Consider the following 18,105-nt stretch of genomic DNA (forward strand, 5'->3'; position numbering starts at 1 on the left):
CCCCACTCCCCCCGACAACAGACCTCATTCTGTTGCCCAGGCTGGAGTACAGTGGCACTATCATGGCTCACTGCAGCCTCAATCTTCTAGGCTCCGGTGATCCTCCCACCTCAGCCTCCTGAGTAGCGAGGACCACAGGTGTGTACCATCATGCCTGGCTAATTTTTGTATTTTTTTGTAGAGATAGAGTTTCATCATGTTGCCCAGGCTGGTCTCGAACTCCTGGGCTGAAGCAATTCTCCTCCTCTTGGCCTCCCAAAGTGCTGGGATTATAGGCATGAGCCACCGCACCCAGTCCCTTTTTATTTCTGCAAGGTTGGTAGTTGTGTCTCTTCTTTCATTCCTAATTTTAGTAATTTAAGTTTCCTTCATTTTTGCTTTGTTAGTTGATTAAAGATTTGTCAAATTGGCTGGGCGTGGTGGCTCACACCTGTAATCCCAGCACTTTGGGAGGCTGAGGCAGGTGGATAGCCTGAGGTCAGGAGTTTGAGACATGGCCAACATGGTGAAACCCCATTTCTACTAAAAATACAAAAAATTAGCTAGGTGTGGTAGTGCACGCCTGTAATCTCAGCTACTTGGGAGGCTGGGGCAGGAGAATCGCTTAAACCTGGGAGGCAGAGATTGTAGTGAGCTGGGATCGTGCCACTGCACTGCAGCCTGAGTAACAGAGTAAAACTCTGTCTCGGCCGGACGTGGTGGCTCACGCCTGTAATCCCAGCACTTTTGGAAGCCGAGGCGGGTGGATCACGAGGTCAGGAGATCGAGACCATCCTGGCTAACATGGTGAAACCCCGTCTCTACTAAAAACACAAAAAATTAACCGGGCGTGGTGGCGGGCGTCTGTAGTCCCAGCTACTCCGGAGGCTGAGGCAGGAGAATGTTGTGAACCCGGGAGGTGGAGCTTGCAGTGAGCCGAGATCGCGCCACTGCACTCCAGTCTGGGAGACACAGCGAGACTCTGTCTCAAAAAAAAAAAAAAAAAAAAAAAAAAAGTCTGTCTCAAAAAAAGATTTGTCGATTTTATTGATCTTTCAAAAAAGCTAACTTTTGGTATTATTGATTTTCTCTATTGTTTTCCTAATTTCTATTTCACTTATTTCTAGTGTAATCTTTATTATATTCTTTCTTCTGTTTGTTTTGGTTTATTTTGCTCTTTTTTCCTCTACTTTCCTAAGGTTGAACAAACATTTAATTTTAATAGCATTTTAAGAGCATTCTGTTAGACCTCACCCCCATATATATTATTATGTTTCAATTTCTAGCTTTTTTGATTGATTCAAGCAAATGAAGTTCTATATTATTTTCCTTGTTTTCTTATCTGGCAGGGCTATACCTCTTATAGGTGTTAAAAATAAAATCCAGTTGGATTATGTCTCTCTCACATTTTGATTGTTTGCATATTCACAAGAGTTAATGACATATTCCAAAAGTTACAACAAGAAAAAATGTAAATGATCTGTTTTTCAATCAGCGGATAGGACTCCTAACCTTACAAATCAGCAACAGAAGAGTCCTCCTTACTTTTTTCCTCCCTACATCTATTTATCCAATTCTACATTTTGGAGTCCACTTGTAGCAACCACTTCTAGTGCCAAATTATGAGTAACTGAATGTTGATGTTTGGTAGAATTAATTCAGCAACCCCTTCTAGTACCAAATTATCAGTAACTGAAGAGGCCCGTGGTTGACAGAAACAGTATGCCAAACTTAAACCGGCCTAAAAAGATGAAGAGGATTTATTTGTTTATAAAACTGAAATATCCCCTGCTGCTGTGGGCCCACTGGATTCAGAAGTTCATAAGGTCATCAAAGCTGAGGTTCAGTTTCTAGGTAGTGTCTGCAGGATACAAATGCTGAAAGATAGCTGATACATGAAGAAATAGCCAAGAAAACTGCAGAAAAATAGGTGTGACTGAACCACAAATCCCCGAATCAAGCTATGCCAAAGGCCTGCAATCCATGAGCTTTTTAGTTATAGGAACGATTATACACTCCTTATAACAGGCATTATAAATAATTATTGTATAAATTAATGGGTTAGGCTATCAAGACTCAATGCAGATGAAGCATCTCCACAAGTCTCTGGTGAACTTCATTTTCAGTTACAGCATAATCCAGACTTGGATAATTATCCCTATTTTTTTCATGTGTATGAGTCCTCAGTTTCTTGAGGGCATAGACAATAAAAAAAAATTGTATTCTCTAGCATTCTCAATATAATGTGAGACACAAAGAGGATACTTATTTGAAAAAATAGATTTAAAGAGCTGAGCTACGATGAAAAAGACAACAAAATACGTACTATATTTCATTCCATGTTAAAATGTTAGTAAAAGACGAAAATTGAAGATTGGAGATAAGTTACCAGTCTTCCCGATGAATCAAGCCAAGGTTTCATGAAGGAGGTGGTATTTTACATGAAGAGTTTCAAAACTGTAGATCTAATTGGTTCAAATGATTACACATATGCCTACGGGCAGCTGCAATGAATCGTGTTGCAAACAGAAAAGTAAACAACCTATCCTGGAAAAGAGAACCACTCCAGAAATCTCAAGACCCACATAGGACACTTATGTTTTGAGCTATTCCTTTAATCTGTGTCCAAACAAAGCATCTAATTCTTATTTCAGAGAATGGAAAGCCCTGACATATGTAAAAAGAGAAGCATCAGTACACTTGTCTTTGCATGCAGGTGCAAGCAGCAGACTTCTCAATACCATATATAATATAGTCATTAATTACAGAGGCAGCCAGGTTCAAGAGCACATCATGTTCTCTTCCTTTTTCTCCTCTCCTCCTCTCCTTCCTTTCTGTCAATCATTTCCATTCCACTCTTGCAAAAGAGCATTCATTTTTGGTATCAAGTACTTTTAGGGTATTCTACTTGATTTTGTATCTTCTGTTTTGGGGTAATATGAGGTTATAATTTGCCTTCATTTCAAGAAAGCAAATATTGTAAGTAGGAAGAAACCTTTTCAATGAAAACATTTCTCCTGGCAACAGAATAAGGTTGTTTGAAGAGTCCTACCTATATGTCTGCAAGCTAACAAAGTATGTACTAGACAGGAAAGGGAGTTAATGAGTGAAAGCCCCAAACACATATCAGAGACAACCAATTAGCTTGTCTGAAACACAGGCTTGTAAAGCTATCAGTATCTTATAAAATGGTCTGCTACACACGAGTAAAATGTTGTTTAAATGGCTTGCTTAACTAGATGCATTCACCATGAAATTGATTCTTTTAAGTTTTTTTTTTTTTTTTTTTTTTTTTTTTTTTTAACTTAATACCCATTAAGTGTGCATATTGAAATGGCTAGGCGGGTGGGTGGGTGGGTGCACATCCTGATGTTACAAAGTGCAGGTTGAAGATATGAGTTCCATATTTTATGAGGTTAGAGAGTATATGAAAAAGAAAAACAACTCGTCATTACCAACAATTGTGTCTGCCTCAGTAACTGAAATGTTTCAACACAATTGGATTATTCCTCCTTTGCCTTGCTAGAAGACTGGGATGGCTAGATGTGCTCTGAGGACATTCCAGTGCTGAGAATTTATGCTTTTGTGTTACAGAAAACAATGTTTTCCCACCATAGCCTTTTATTCTGCAAAATAGCATGAGAGGAAGAAGCCCCTGAGCCTGGTATTTTTCAAATCCAACATTTTCCTCGGAGTGAACATCAAATTTCATCCCCCTAAGACCTTACAAAACATTTGAGGTAACTTAACATTAGCTGACAAATGAACAATTCCTGATTCTATTTCACTTCCTGACTTTTCTTAAAAATCTACTGTATATTTTAAAATGGGTTTTTGGCCACACCTCATATTCAACTTTTTCTGTTATACAAGGCTCCGTGCCACAAACACACGTCAAACAATTGCTACCTGATCAGACAACCAGGAGAACGTGATTTGATTTTGTCGAGTCTAGCTATTTTCCCTGCTTATCCAATATTGGCACCCCTTGTGCACTTTATTAAACTACTGTCAATTGGCCAACTCAAGGGATTCTCTGACTCGACAAAATATTAGGGAGAAATATATTTTGTCAATGGTTACAGACTGTTAAAGGCACAAATACCTTTTAAAAACAGTTTATATACACAAGGTTATTTGGCTTTTGTAATGGAATATATGTCCCCTGTCTCAATCTTGCAGCTGTCGGGTATGAAAAAACAACAGCAGTAGTAACAAATCAAAATGTTAATATATGGAACCCAAATAAACATGTTTAATATTGGCCTTGTGGTACTATGGCAGCACTCTGTCCTAACAACGACAACATTTAGATGCTGGAGCAGATTCAAATTCTTGGGCCATAAACAGGAGACAGACAAATATGGCAAGCCACGCGTCGCTCTGCCACCAATGGAGGGTGCCAATGGCCCTGTCCAGATGCAGAGATATTCAAGGGATGTGCCTGTCAGCAGTTTGTCCTCTGGCTACAGCAAGAAGCCACCATGGAAACACCAGAAGGAAAAGAAAAAACAGGAAGGCATGTAGAACTAGGGGAAAGAGGGGCAGGGAGCTGAGGCAGAAAAAGCTGACAGAAGCCTCAATAGCACATCTGAGCAAGGACAACAGGTAACAAATGGGCTTGTAAGCAGGTACCATGTTAGTCAACGGGAAGAGAATTTCTTTCCCTGCTGGCAATACAGTCAGGAGCCTAATATCCTGGCAACTGAGAAATATGAGCTTGGAAAGAGACTTGCAGGCCATCTAAAGAAAAGCTAAGTGGTAATCCGTCCTGAGGAATTTTAGCCAAAAAATCCCACACAGGACTAGTTGAGCTCAGTATAAAGCCTGTGAAAGATATGTCTCAAGAACATTCTAATCAGACATAAAGAGAACACCAGAAATAAAGGTTCAAAAAGCCATTGACTGGGATTTACCACAGCATTGGGAGTGTGGCCTTGGGTCGTAATTGTCATCCATGACTAGTTAAAACACTAGTTCTAAACCAGGGAAAGGAAAGGCAACTGTACCTTCCCAGGGGACATTTGGTAATGTTTGGAGATTGTTTTGGTTGTCACAACAGGGCGTGGGGAAACACAGCAGGTGGTTACTACCGGTATCTAGTGGGTAGAGGCCAGGGAGACGTGGCTAACATCCTCCAATGCATAGGGCAGCTTCCCCTCTCACCTCAATAAAAAATTATCTAGCCCGAAAGGTCAATAATGCCAAGATTGAAAAACCTTGCTCTGAACTGATCTTCTAAGGCAAAAATCAAAGAACAAATCCCTGTTAATGATTCAATCCACAGTTTAGCAGAACAAACCATTAGACTCACTCCCTGGAACCAGGAGGAGATTTAGAAAGTGGACTGAGAGGGTAGACCAGGAGTTACGTCTAGGAGCATCACAGGTCAACAGCTCTTATTCTCCGTGCTTCTTTCTGGCTCAAAATGAATAATCAGCAGATCTTGGAGGGCCAAGTCAGTACACCAAATTGGGCTGAAACAAGTGTGCCAAGGAAGTAGCCACCTTTCACTCAGTCTACACAGTCACTGTTTTGGGCTCTGGGGATACAAAGGTGAACATAACAAGTCCTGGTCCTTATGGAGCTTACATGGTAGTCGGCGAGATTGACAGATATCAAGTAACTAAGTAAAGTCAGGTAGGAATAAGTGACATGAAGGAAAAGAAAGTAACACAGCAATAATAACATTTGCTATATAACTAATCTGAAGGAGGGACAGAAGGCAATATATGGGTTAAATATAAAGCAGCCAAAGATAAGGACAAATCTATAGTTGGGTTCAAAACAATAGCGCATAGAGCTATGATAAAAGATCTACTGATTAGTCTCCATCTAATCACCTCGGATCAACTGACTCTTCATTGTCCTGGTACAAGACAAATGATTGATGTTGCCTACACAGTGAATGTTCGTGACCAGTGGACACGCCACCCAGCATGATGGTAATTAGCCGATGGATGTTGACAACTGGCGAGCTGCTTTTTAGTATGTCTGCTCATTTCCATTCCTAGGTTGCTTCACAGCTCTCAAGATGGCAATCATATTTATTATCAAGTAGTATAATTAAATGTGACACCAACAGATAAAATATGAACTTGAGAATTTCTATTTCTATGAAAAACTAAATGGAATGGTCCAAAGAACTTAATAAAGGTGAGTCACTAAAACCAAACTGCTGTTGGATTGGATTTAGATAAACTAACTACAAAGGACTGAGAGGGAAAGATGCAGATTGCTTCCCAAGTATCTTTAACTTATAGTTCCATTTTAAAGAAACAGAAGCTGAAAACTCATAGGTAATGGCTGCTTAATAAAAGAAATATAACACACAACTCTGATTAGTGGCCACACATTCAGATAAAAGGCCTTGGCCCAACATTAAAAGATTAGTACCTTTGGTATGTTTAAATAAAAATAAAAATAAATAAACAAATAAATAAATAATTTGGGTGTGTGTGTGTATGTGTGTGTGTATGTATTTATTTATTTATTTTCAATGACTTTCCCACTTCAACCGGTTCCTTTTTTTTTGAGACAGAGTCTTACTCTGTCACCCAGGCTGGAGTGCAGTGGCACAATCTCGGCTCACTGCAACCTCCACCTCCCGGGTCCAAGAAATTCTCTGCCTCATCCTCCCGAGTAGCTGGGATTACAGGTGCCTGCCACCATGCCCAGCTAATTTTTGTATTTTCAGTAGAAATGGGGTTTTGCCATGTTGGCTAGCCTGGTCTCAAACTCCCGACCTCAGATGATCCGACTGCCTCGGCCTCCCAAAGTGCTAGGATTACAGGTGTGAACCACCGTGCCTGGCCTTTTAGCCAGTTCTTGATTAACTGTGCAACTACCAGTTCAGATCAGGCCAGATGAGTGGGCTTTTAACTACACGTTCTGCTCTAAATTTCCAGTCACACTTTTCATCATGTCTGAATCAAAAGCATTCTCAGAGGGGAAGTCATTAACACCCACTTTCAGTCTGAAGTTTAGAGTGTTACATAAAAGCATGTCCACTGTCAGAATCAATACTAGTGTCTATCACCTCAAATCCTTTTTTGTGTGAGTCGAGTATAAATAAATAAAATTAAAATACTCAAATCCACACTCATGTGCACACCCCCACACCCCTACAGTTTCCTATAGAAATATACATCTCTATGAAAGCATATTATGGTTATAACTGAAAACCTTGTTACTAAATATAATGTTAGTTAAAATATTAAACATAATGTTATTCTGAATGTATTTGTAAAAATATTTTCTAAATAGAACTTATTCCAATTTTCTAGACCCAGAACAGAAACAGAATTATATTATGAAGTATATCCACCAAGAAAATGTCCTGTGCTTTTCTTAGCCAATGCCCTGATTACAATCTTCCACATTACATTTCTTTAGAGAACAGGTAATCTTAGTGCTTTGCAGAATAGTCGTATTTTACCTTGAAATTATCATGTGTTTCTTTCCCATCCTTATCAAATTCATTTTTCCTTTGGTAAAATGCCAATTCCAGAATAGCACTTAAAAACAAAAATCATACAATTCCAGTGCCTGACAAATGATAGCCTGTACCAATGATCTATCTTTAACTAGATGTGTTAATAACAAAATAATACTAAATGATACATGTAAATGGCATTTGCCTCTATGTGTCCACAAACTTACTTTTAGTTCCTGATACCCTGTCTTCATCACATTTAGCATAAGGGGACTTATACGTCAGAGTCCTTGAAATAGGGTTTGTAAATCTTAGGTGCCTAGTCACAGCATCTAATCTTTCACTGAAAAAAAGGAAAAGATGTGGCTCTAAGAGAAATCAGGATTTCCTTGCCTATTTGACTGTAGCTTCTCATCTATCCATACAACACGTGTAACCTGCACACTTTTTAGCAAGTCAATTATAGCTTTCATAAAACATATGGAAATGCTGAAATCTCTTGCAGCCGCTGAAATACCTGAATTCTGACTTCACATATGAAGTCACAGACACCAAATATGTAGTAACCTACTTACGGGTTGAACTGCTGTTTGGTACCATAAGAAGGGACAACCTTCTGCCAATCTGATTTGATAAATCTGTAAATGTATCTGGTAGGTTGCAGGGCTTGGATCAGTAACAAAAAGCATTGTACTATGGGATGGGGGTTTGACAGGTTCCAGCATGACCACTGGCCCTGTAAATCACCAAGATATGGTTTACCTCCTACAAAACCTGAGGAAAGAGAAAGAAATGGAAGCAATTAAGAGGTACAACATAATGGGGGGAAGTTCTGCACATGAGGTGGATATGGAAGTGAACTGAACTCACTATTCTCTTTCTTGTTCCTCTCGCTTTCTCACAAAGTATGTTATTAAGCAAAGGACTTATTCAAAGCACTAAAAGACATAACATATTAACTAATACTCATGGAGGAATCTAAAAGAGTTCCCTAAATGAGCAAATCACTCTGTCCTTATAGGCAAGTCTCAATTTGCAATGGCTTGCTATCTTAATGGTTTTTATGAACTATTATAAATTAGACTCATAGTTTAAAGAAATTCATTTGTGCTGCATCATAGATGTTTAAAAATATTTCTATATCTGCACAAAGCATAAAAAGCTCTCTGGAAAATCATGAAACCCTTGCACACTCAATATTCCTCCCCACCCCACTCCTTCCCATCTGCCAGCTGGGTTTCATTTTAAGAATTTCACACTGAATATAAAGTGCTATTTTGACCATGTGGCTCCAGAAATGTGAATTTATAGTCTATTCAGCTTGTACGCAGGTGATTGACAGAGAGGGGATTAACCAACTGGATGCGATGAAGCTGCTGCCTCTTCCTTCAGGTTACTCTAAGTTTCCATGCAAGGATGGCCATCCTTACACGGTTTCATTGAGGCTAGCAAGAAGTACAGCTTCCTAGCAGGGAACTTACTTTTCATTTAACTACTACATGGCCACCAGACCTTGAAACTATTTTCTCCATGTTACTATTCCTCCCACATTCCATCTATTTTCCCATCTGTAAAATGGGAATACTGAAGTTGGCTTTCTTAGACATACCTTGTAGTGATGTCCTACTGATACATGACACATATCTATAATTACTGGTCTTCAGGTTTAAGAGTCAAGATTTTGACAAGTGTGTGTGTGAGCATGTATGTATCTGGTTTTCTTGGGTGGGGGTAGACTGGAGGGAATGGGCATGGAGAAGAAGGCTGAAAGGTTGGCTTAGAGTTCCTTAATATATTCTTACTCTCTGTGTGAGCAATGCCCGATAGTTCAAATATGGAAGAGACCCTCTCTACACACAGTATTTCAGATATTGCTTTGGGCATCTAGAAATGTTTCAGATACCATTGCTATTTAAGATTGCCACATAAAGCAGTCCTATTTTTTCAACAGTTAACTATCTTGTTTCAGACTTCTCATCCTCAAGCATCATCACAGGCATGAAAATGATGTCATAACTATAGACAACAGTCCCCCTTTACATACAGTTTCGCTTTTCACGGTTTCATTTTCCTCAGTACAGTATAAAAAGATATTTTGAAAAATAGAAAGAAAGACCACATTCGTTTTCATTACAGCATGTGGTTACAATTATTTTATCATTAGTTACTATTGTTAATCTCTTACTGTGCCTAGTTTATAAATTAAACTTTATCATAGGCATGTATGTATAAGAAAAAAATAAAGTATCTATATGTATAGTAGGCCTTCTGTGTCTGTGGTTTCCACATCTGTGGATTCAACGAACTGTGGATTGAAAACACTGGAAAAAAAATTGCACATGTACTGAACATGTAATGAATTTTTTTTCCTCATCATTATTCCCTAAACAATAGAGCATAACTAGTTATGTAGCATTTACATTATATTAGGTATTATAAGGAATCAAGAGATAATTTAAAGTATATAGGAGGAGATGCATAGGTAATATGCAAATACTACACCATTTTCTTTCACTGACTTGATCATCCTCAGATTTTGTTATTTGAGAAAGGTCTCAGAACAAATGCTCCATGGATACTGAGGGACAACTGTAAAGGGTTTGGTACTATCTATAGTTTCAGGCATCCACAGTGGGCCTTGGAATGTATCCTCCGTCAATAAGGGGGGATCCACTTGTATTCAGATTTCAAAATGTTTCTTTTTTACAACTTTAGGTCATGCTGTTCCTGGGATTCTGTACACTCACTAAATGCACAGGAAGTAATACCATAAACCAGATGACTTCCCTATTTGACAAAAGATCAATGAAAGGATATTCGAGTGTTGACTTTTGAGAAGGGTGTGTAGGATGTATTCAGATTTGATACTGTGACACTGGAGCTAGTCTCAAAATTAATAAGCGCATCTAAACTTGTATTAGATACACAAAAGTTGACATCGGATGGAAGATGACATCATTTGAAAAATACATGCTTATCATATCCCATCAAGTTTGGTCCTGTTCAGAACAGGAAAAGTTCCATTCATAGGTGGAGTCTTCAGCTTCTAAATTATTCAGGAGAGTAATAACAATGTTCCCCTCCCTTCCCTCAAGACAGAGCAAACAAACAAACAAGTACACTATAGAAAATCAATTATAATTAGGGGAAAATTGCTCCTGCTTGCCAGCAAAAATAAATATGGCTCCATTGAAAAAATCACTAATATTATACATTGAAGTTTTAGACACATGCTTTGAACAATTAAGAAAATTATTTGAGCACAGAAAAAGGTGTGGAAGAAGCCACATCAAACTGATAACACTGGATAATAACCTTGGGGATTAAGGAGGAAAAAGATAATTAACTTTACATATCTTTATGTATCTCTGAATAATTGGACTTGAAACAATAAGTGACTATAGTTTTTGTATTTTAAAGAAACTAATAAAATAAAAACATACAGGCTGGGCACAGTGGCTCATGCCTGTAATCCCAGCACTTAGGAAGGCCTAGTTGGGCGGATCACCTGAGGTCGGGAATTTGAGACCAGCCTGACCAACATGGAGAAACCCCGTCTCTACTGAAAATACAAAATTAGCTGGGCGTGGTGGTGCATGCCTGTAATGCCAGCTACTTGAGAGGCTGAGGCAGGAGAATCGCTTGAACCTGGTAGGCGGAGGCTGTGATGAGCCAAAATCACACCATTACACTCCAGCCTGGGCAACAAGAGCAAAACTCCACCTCAAAAAAAAAAAAAAAAAAAAAAAAAAGGTGAAATAAAATAAAAACATAAAAACATGCAAACGAACACAACAAAGAGCAGAAAGAGAATTTAAGGAAATAAAAATACACTGTATTCAGAGACACATCCAAGAGGGTAATCTGGCTCACAGTAGAAGCTTGATAAACATGAGTTGTATGAATGTGAAGCACACAATAGCTGACAATATAAACATTCTCCTCATATAATAGTATCTACTTATGTGACACAGATAAATATAGTTGCTTTTTAACCATCATAGTTAAGAAATATGGATTTTTATCTTATCTAAGCACTTTGGGGATTTAAATTTTAAGTCAATAATAATTTATAAGAGTTTGTTTCTGGAAGGTGGGCAACCTTTCAGGCAGGCCAGAAGACCCGCAGGATTCTTAACTTTCACAATGAAAATCCAACAACTGCCCACAGGGCTGCAATGTTTATATGTGGATTTTCCATAATTAGTGGCACCAGCTCTTCAGGCCTGGACAGGAAATAAAATCTCCAACTCCTTGCTCTTTATCAGACCTCCTGGGAGAAGTAATCTTTAGAGAAGATCATTGAAAGGGCCAGATCATCCATCTTCTTCTATAGGATGTCTAATGCTATCCTTGAATGAAGCTCAAGTATATCCTGCTGAAGGCTACCAAATCACTTTATGGCATTTTAATACTAGGGTCTCAGCCTTACTTAATGCTACCTTAAGAAAAGGACACAAGAAATTCAAAACTACGCTTACTATAACAATGTTGTGAATTACTCATCAGATCACCCAATGTCTTCTACAGAAAATGTCTTCTTAGAATTATGCTCGAACAGCTTTTATTTTCCCTGTGGAAAACACACTCTCCTTCTTTTCCAAAATGAGAAATAATATGTCACAGATCATGATTCCCCTGCCCTTTCATTTTTCAAAAACCCAGAGCAACAAATAGGAAACTCAATTGGAAAAGTGATTCCACTAACTGGAGTAGGGTTGAGCATTATTATTATTATTATTATTATTATTATTTTTTTTTTTTTTTTGAGACGGAGTCTCGCTCTGTAGCCCAGGCTGGAGTGCAGTGGCCGGATCTCAGCTCACTGCAAGCTCCGCCTCCTGGGTTCACGCCATTCTCCGGCCTCAGCCTCCTGAGTAGCTGGGACTACAGGCGCTGCCACCTCGCCCGGCTATTTTTTGTATTTCTTAGTAGAGACGGGGTTTCACCGTGTTAGCCAGGATGGTCTCGATCTCCTGACCTCGTGATCCGCCCATCTCGGCTTCCCAAAGTGCTGGGATTACAGGCTTGAGCCACCGCGCCCGGCCGGGTTGAACATTATTATAGTTGCCTTCTCTTTGTTCTGATCTTCTTGTATTTCAATATTTTGTTATTACTATTTTCATGTGAGTCACTTTAAATACTTTGTAGACAGAAGCAGTGGACTATACAGACAAAATAAAAATAAAGTAATATCTCCATCTGGAGTTGAACAATAACATTCAATTATCTCTTCCCTTGGCATAATTGCTTAACAGAATACACCAAGTTTCACTGAAAGCCACCAATCTCCAATCATTCTTACTATTTTGAGGGCTGCTTAATTTTACCATGGAGCGTGGACTCCAGTTTTATCAGAATTGTCTTGGTATGAGAAGCTTCAACTTAAGTTCACTCATTTAAAAAACTTTAAGAATATCACAGTAAGAAAAAATTCTTCAGTAGGTCAAGTCCCTTACAGCAAAATCCAAGGGACTGTTCAATTGTTTTATTATATAAAATGAATGATGCTTACAACGTCATTTTTTCAGAATCTTTCCTTCCTTCCTTCTTTCTTTCCTTTGTCCTTCTCTCCTTCTTTCCTTCTCTCCCTCATTCCTTCCCCCCATGACTGTGATATTTTCAGGTGATAGGATTTGAACTGGACTGTCCAGTTCTTACTGTCTTATAGATCAGATGTTAGATGTCATCTGGCATTTTTTTAATTGTTTGTTTCTCCAAAGTACCTTTGACTTTCTTTTTTTCAATAGGCTTTTGGGGAACAGGTGGTGTTTGGTTACATGAATAAGTTCTCTAGTGGTGATTTCTGAGATTTCGGTGCACCCATCACCTGAGCAGTGTACACTGTACCCAGTGTGTAGTCTTTTATCCCTTACCACCCACCACCCTTTCCTCCAAGTCCCCAAAGTCTAATATGTCATTCTTATGCTTCTGTGTTCTCATAGCTTGGCTCCCACATATGAGTGAGAACATACGGTCATCTGGCATTTTTAATGCCACATGATCAAATCCAACAACACTCTCCAAAATAATCTTTCAGGGTAGTGATGGTGGAATCTAAAAACAGTAAAGTTAAGGTATCTTTAGCCATAGGATTCTGGCCAAACTGTGAGATAAATAAAATCTGCCTTTATTTCTTTTTCACCTTCCTTTCCAAGAATTCCTTCCAGCAATCTGAAGTCTCTATATACCTTACTATGTGTCAGACTTTTTTTTTTTTAATGGAATACTTTATGAATTTGCATGTCATCCTTCTACAGGAGCCACACTAATCTCTGTATCATTTCAGTTTTAGTATATGTGTTGCCAAAGTGAGCACCACACACTCTTTTAAGATTAAAAATATATATATTAACTCATTAATCCTCATGTCAGTCCATTGAGGAAAGTACTATTATTATTCAATTTTTCAAAGCTAGGACACCGAAGCTTAGACAGGTTAAAGAATATGTCCAACCTATGGAGGCAAGACACAATGGTGGTGGTCTGGTCCGAGAGCCTGTATACAGTAGAAATATGTGCTTGTTAGCTAGTATGCTGCATACTGAGCTAACAACAAAAAAGTGAGTTTCAATGAAAAACACTGATTAATAACAGGAAGTGAAATCCAACAGTATGTAACTTTAGGTATTTATAGTAGGGTTGGGATGAGATTTGTTGCAATGCCTCCTGAAGTCCCTTACAACTCAGTCCACATCAGCAGCCATTCCTTGAGAGTACTGCAAGTAGAACAAAGCATTTTAAACCACAGAATCCTTTCAATGTTTTTATATTTCTCCACTATAATCCTGCAGCACCCCTCCTCCAAAGGGCAGCACCGAATGAACGGACACATGACACATTGATATGATCAAGGTTGACTGATGGCTTCCCACATATCATGTGGGGTCCCCAAGAGGCTAAAGATTGGTAGAGTATTGTGGAACCCTCAGCGATCTGGATTCAACTTAGCCATTCATTCATTCAACAGATACTCAACAGGAACCTACTGTGTGCCAGATACTCTTCTACAGACTAAAGATAGAGCGGTGAACAAAGCAGAATAAAGCCAAACTTCTAGCTACTTACATTCTAGTGAAGAGAGACTAAATAAATGTGATAATGGCATAAAGTACTAGGAAGATGAAGCAGGAAGATGCATGGGAAGTCTACAATTCAAAACAGGGTGGTCAGGCCAGGCATGCTGGCTCACGCCTGTAATCCCAGCACTTTTGGAGGTTGACGCAGGAAGGTCATTTGAGGCCGGACTTCAAGGCCAGACTAGGCAACAGTGAGACCCCGTCTCTACAAAAAACTTTTTTTAAAATTAGCCAGGCATGGTGGCATGCATCTGGAGTCTTAGCTACTTGGGAGGCTGAGGTGGGAGGATTGCTTGCGCCCAAGAGGGCAAGGTTGCAGTGAGCCATGGCTGCACCATTGCATTTCCCCATGGGCAACAGAGTGATATCCTATCTCAACAAAACAAAACAAAGCAGGGTTGTCATCTCTCAATACTCACAGATCCTATCGCCTTAACTTTCTAGCCAAACTGAGTTCAGTCACTCCTTCAACTCACTTTGCCCTTCCCAAATATGAGCTCTTTGTCCAAGACATTTCTTTCTCCTAGAAGGCCCTCTGTCCTGTGTCATGTGAGTGGTAGTTTAGTTAGTTAACTGGACTGAAGCCAAAACTACCTATGTTCTAATCCCCTCTTTATTACTTACTAACTGCTTGACTTTGGGTAAGTCCATAACTGCTCTCTAGGCCATAGTTTTCTAATCTGGAAAATGGGTATAATAATAATGACAAGAACAATAATACCTATATCACAAGTTCATTGTGAGGCTCAACTGAATTAGAATATTAAAGTGCTCAGAATAGTACCTGGCACTTCTACTACCATGACCTCAACTAAATTTCTATCTGTGCTTAAGACCCAATTCAAATGCTACTTCTCAATCTCTAATCACAATAGCTGAAGGTGAGATTTTCCTTCTCTGAGATCCTGGAGTCCCTTGCTTTTATCACTCTAATGGCATTTAACCTGTATCATTGCAAGTATTCACGCTATCTTGAATTACAATTATTATATATATGTGAAGTATAACTATTCTATGTGTGTATATATTTATAAACAGCCTCTTCCCTCCTGAAATCACAGCATCTGAGAGTTTAGAATGAACATAAACTTTTCTTCTTCTTCCTATCTCCTCTTCCCTTCTGTGAGTGTTTTAATCAGTTCATTATTTATATATGCCAGAGAGTGGATAGGAAAAGGAAAGGGAAATGAAATTAGCAAGTGCACGGGCCCACACACACACACACACACACACACACACACACACACTTTATAGTTCTGTATTAGTTCATTACATTTAAATCTCCCAATGTTTTTGATCTCCTTCTCTGAGGAAAGCTTGGTGGTATAGCAGTCTATCCTCCAAAGATTCACAATCTAAATCGTGTAGAAAGCCTTAAGGAAGAAAAAAAAATTCCTCTCACTTAAACAACTTAAGCCCCAACCCTACTTGAAACTATGCCTTAAAGTGCTTGCTGTCTCCCCAAATATACCATGTATTAATTTTCACACTTCAAGACTGCTACTTATCCACCCGATCCATTCTGGAACCTCCTTCCCTTCCCTTGTCACTTCTCTTGTTTGCTTTCCTCGCTTTCCCTTCCCTGAATAATTGACTGCTCCCTCAACCCAAGTGATACATAAACATTCGTCCATTCGTTTCCCCTCTTCCCTGCTAGAGTGCAAATTCTTTGGGATGAAGACAGACCTCAAGGCTCAGAGAGCTTTGCCCAAAGCAGACCCTCTCACTCATCTTGGCAAATCCTGCATCTGGAGCAAGGCCTGAAGTGGGGCAGATGCTCAGAGTGTTCACTGAATGGAACTGAATGAGCTGCTAATGAGAATAGACAAAGGAATTTCTTTTCTTTCTTTTCTTTCTCTCCCTCCCTCCCTTCCTTCCTTCCTTCCTTCCTTCCTTCCTTCCTTCCTTCCTTCCTTCCTTCCTTCCTTCCTTCCTCCCTCCCTCCCTCCCTCCCTCCCTCCCTCCTTCTTCTTCTTTTTCTTCCTTCCTTCTTTCTTTTTTTTTTGAGATAGAGTCTTGCTACTTCACTCAGGCTGGATTGCAATGGTGCGATCTCAGCTCACTGCAACCTCCATCTCCTGGTTCAAGCAATTCTCCTGCCTCAGCCTCCCAAGTAGCTGGAATTACAGGCATATGCCAGCATGCCCAGCTAATTTTTGTATTTTTAGTAGAGACAGGGTTTCACCATGTTGGCCAGGCTGTTCTCGAACTCCTGACCTCAAGTGATCAACCCCCCCTTGGCCTCCCAAAATGCTGGGATTACAGGCGTGAGCCACTGCGTCCAGCAGGTCAGCCAAAGAAATTTCAGTCCCTCATTCCCTCCCTTGTCCTTGCCTTCTGAGCAGAGATGCTGGGCACAGAGCTGACCAAACCAAACTACTGGAGGGAGGAGATACACAAATACTTCCTCAAACAGGCTGGACAGAAGGATCTATAGTTTTTATTAATTCAGTTTGTTGGGGGCTTTATCCCACACAAGGCACTGTGCTGTGAGAGAGAAAGACAAACAAGACCTGATACCGCCCTCAAAGTGAAGGGAAGAAATGTAAAATAAGCATCCCTGTCAAATTTACCCTTTTTCTTTAGAATGATGTTGATCCAAGACAAATAGTCTTAACCAGGGCAATATATATTTTAAATTTCATTGCAGCAAGAAAGAGAAACGACATGATTTCAAGTTGGTTTTTGATTTGTCAGGTGAATTTAAGTGATTAACCTCTTGGTTCCCAACTTGGCTTCTATTCCAAGGTAGAAATTCTAAAACTTTTTTTTTTTTTTTTTTTTTGAGACAGGGTCTTGCTCTTTCACTCAGGCTGAATTGCAGTGGCATGGTCATGGCTCACTGCAGCCCGGACCTTCTGCCCTCAGGCGATCCTCTCATCTCAGTCTCCTGAGTAACTGGGACTGTAGGCGCACACTACTGCACCTGGGTTTTAAATTTATTTTTATTTTTTGCAGAGAGACTGTCTTGAACGACTGGGCTCAAGCGATCCTTCTGTCTCAGCCTTCCAAAGTGCTGAGATTACAGGAGTGAAGCACTGCACCTGGCCTGAAATTATAAAACTTACTCATAAAATACCAGACCAGATTTAATTCAGAGAATACCTTAATCTCAATGTGGCTGTGTCCAGGTGAAGAGTCAAAATGTAATACAAAAAAAAAAAAAAAAAAAAAAGAAATAGAAAATTAGGTTCCACGATAGACACCAGGGCTTACTTGAGGATGGAGGGTGGGAGGAGGGTGAGACTTGAAGTACCAATTGGGTATGATATTTACTACCTGGGTGACAAAATCATTTGTACACCAAAGCCCAGCGACACACAATTTACTTGCTGCAGGGAAAACAACCTGCACATGTAACCCCCTAAACCTAAAATAAAAGTTGGGGGAAAAGAAAGAAAGAAAGAAAATTAGGTTTCAGAACACAAAGTATTATTATTATTATTTGGAAAGTGCCTACTAAGACAGGGGCAGGAAACATGTTCTTCTAAGGCATCACTACCAAGCCTGCCCAGCAAATACACAGCTAATCTAGAATATTCTGAGAGAAAGATAAGGGTACAGGGAATCTTATATGAAACAAGAAAAAGGCCAGATGATTGATACAGCTTC

At 39.4% G+C, this 18,105-nt stretch overlaps 1 protein-coding gene and 1 non-coding gene across 5 annotated transcripts in view; both read right to left on the bottom strand.

Moving 5' to 3' along the window:
* ARL15 (ADP ribosylation factor like GTPase 15) overlaps positions 1–18,105 on the bottom strand; it is a 441,654-nt gene that overhangs the window by 16,338 nt on the left and 407,211 nt on the right.
* LOC114679114 (U6 spliceosomal RNA) lies at positions 13,630–13,733 on the bottom strand. Its single transcript, XR_003730795.2, has one exon. It is a non-coding gene; the product is annotated as a U6 spliceosomal RNA (small nuclear RNA).

This window comes from Macaca mulatta, chromosome 6, assembly GCF_049350105.2.
Source record: "Macaca mulatta isolate MMU2019108-1 chromosome 6, T2T-MMU8v2.0, whole genome shotgun sequence".
In the NCBI taxonomy this organism is placed as follows: Eukaryota; Metazoa; Chordata; class Mammalia; order Primates; family Cercopithecidae; genus Macaca; species Macaca mulatta.